General features: G+C 41.3%; 1 protein-coding gene across 2 annotated transcripts in view; it reads left to right on the top strand.

Moving 5' to 3' along the window:
- Positions 1-976: 976 nt before the first annotated feature.
- LOC107721649 (tyrosine-protein kinase Fer-like) overlaps positions 977-2,629 on the top strand; it is a 56,347-nt gene continuing 54,694 nt past the window's right edge. For both annotated transcript variants that reach the window (XM_016529770.1, XM_016529769.1), the window contains exon 1: positions 977-1,306. The gene's annotated coding sequence lies outside the window, so the exon portion shown is untranslated. The remainder of the gene's footprint in view (positions 1,307-2,629) is intronic.

Here is a 2,629-nt window from a genome sequence, read left to right as displayed (position 1 = left end):
TAACCGGAACCGAACAATGTACAGGACTCCCTGTGCTAGTCGCATCCAAAGCCGTATCTAGAGCCCTCACATTCTTACTATCCTCAATTAAAGTTTGGATGCGTGTCTCTAATTCTGAAACCTTCTCTGTCAGCCTAACTATTTCCCTGCATTTATCACATGTGAAACCCTCGTCGCCGACAGAGAGAGCTAAACTATACAACATGTGGCAAGCGGTGCAAACAACAATAGCAGTAGAAGAAGCCATTACTCATCGTGATTGATGAATGATTCTAACTTACCACTGTTGTTTGATGAACTCGTGAAAAAACGGAACGAGAGAAAAAAAAAAGATAACAGCAATAGACACGAATGGAAGCGTGAATGACAAGCTCAGAAATAGGGTGGGAATTAAGTTATATTTTATCACTTTAAACAACAGAGAGTGATGGTAAGATAGAGATTCAACAGAAAAGCAGAGCTACACGGAGCTACAATCACAGATAGATAGATAGACAGACAGACAGACAGGCAGCCAGGCAGGCAGGCAGGCAGACAGACAGACAGACAGAATGCTACAGGGAAAAAGTACCCTGTAAACAAATAATGAATTTGAGAGACCCAAAGGCATTACTTCCCTTTTAAACCTAGAGATTTGGGCTTTTTGAAGATTTAGGGCTTCAGCATAAATCAGCTTTAGGTTTGGTTAATTTTGCATACTTAAGATTTAAAATACCCAGAGTTTCAAAGGTAAATCAACAAGACTATAAAAAGTCCAGAGTCCACGAGTGTGTTCATCGAACAGAGGAAATTTGCATATTTACTCTGAAAACAGACTAAGGATATTTGGTGCCCCAGACAGACATCTGCTGACCATCCATTTAATCTCAGCACACTGAGTATGAGGGAGTGACTGGTTCCCTCTTAAATTAAAGTATTTTAAAAGTGTGTAAAACTGAGGTATTCAATCCCTTCAGCAGTCGAGAATTTAGACAAGAGCGGCTCAGCAGCCTCCCAGTCCACACCCCTCGAGTCAATGACCATAAAACGAACACCTCTCTACCTTCTACTTTGAAATAATGACATTTCAGGGAGGTATATACAGTAGTACTGTTTCCTGACCCCACACACACTCTCTCGCTCTCTCACACACACAGTGCTGCAGGGCTCGGAGGGTCGTGTGGTGAACGTTATAAGCCTGTGGCAGCACTGGAGCTGAGCGGAAACCCCTCCCGAATCCCAACTCAACTCCTCCAACCCCAGTCAAAGAAAAGAGGAATACCGAGGAATCAGGAAACACCGACAAATACCACAATACTCCATTACAGTAAGTCAATTAACTATTCTATCACATACGCAATGTTGTTCGCAAGCAAGTGGTGTTTGGTGTTGCGCGAGTCTCGGTTATGCGCGTTTGTGTTCAATTGTTTAGCTGTTTTTTCCAAAGGAAAAGGCCAGGCAGCATTAGCAGGTCAGCGCTAGCAACGGCTAACGTCCCACCAGCACAGGAAAGCCAATGAACATGTTCAGTAAGCCTATAAAATATGTTCTGCAGTTTGTCAACTGTCCGTAAATGTTATTTATGGCGGTTATGGATGTGTGAGGTTGTGCTATACCTGAACACAAAAAAGAGTCGCCCGTCACTCTTCTTAAACTTTTGACAACAGCGGTATGAACGGACTGTGCAGATAACCAGCTAAATTGCGGTTTACTCACCTTGACCAGCTCAGCCAATCGCATGTTATTAGTATGTAATGTTATTCTGAGAGATGGTGTCATTCTGTGCATTGAGGACAAGGGCTGACAAGGGTTTTTTGTGCATAAGGAAACTGGTCATTCCCATTGAATTATGATGGGGGAAATCTTCAGTTTCCTCTTTTATATGATGGTCATAAGCTCTTTGAATTACCCCTATCAAGCATTGCTGTGATTATGCTTTCTATAGTACTGAATGATGGACCTCAACGTTTGACAACCAGATGTTGAATACTATTTGTATATAATTTAAAATTTAACAAACTTCTTTTGGTGATTTTTTTGTGTGTGTGAAAAGTGTGCTTGTGCTGGCTTTATTTAAAAAATGCTACTCGTTTTTATATTTTGTCATAATGCAATGATTTCTATACAATCCATATGTGCAAATACATGTTGTGGCCACTATATGCCTAGAATAATTATGCATGTGTTTTAATGGAGTAAATCACAATCATTTTACTGACTCTCAGTCTGTTTTGGGTCATTTGTACCATTGACAGCTAGCAGTCTGTGCTATTGTTTTGGATTTAAACAGTGTTTTGGACTTTGATTAAAGGGGTCATATAATGCTGCTAAAAAGAACATTATTTAGTGTATTTGGTGTAATGAAATGTGTTTATGCGGTTTAAGGTAAAAAAAACACATTATTTTCCACATACTGTACATTATTGTTTCTCCTCTATGCCTCACCTTTCTGAAACGCGTCGATTTGTACAAAGCTCATCGGTCTAAAAAGCGAGGTGTGCCCTGATTGGCCAGCTATCCAGTGCGTTGTGATTGGCCGAATACCTCAAGCGTGTGACGGAAATGTTACGCCCCTACCAATACTGTGATGATGCCCTGACCACATGTGACGACCCCGGGCTGGACTCCGCTTCGTCCACAGTGAAAGCTG

The sequence above is a fragment of the Sinocyclocheilus rhinocerous genome, unplaced genomic scaffold, assembly GCF_001515625.1.
Source record: "Sinocyclocheilus rhinocerous isolate Xijiao unplaced genomic scaffold, SAMN03320098_v1.1 scaffold3411, whole genome shotgun sequence".
Lineage (NCBI taxonomy): Eukaryota > Metazoa > Chordata > Actinopteri > Cypriniformes > Cyprinidae > Sinocyclocheilus > Sinocyclocheilus rhinocerous.
This window is presented reverse-complemented; position numbering and strand designations above follow the sequence as displayed.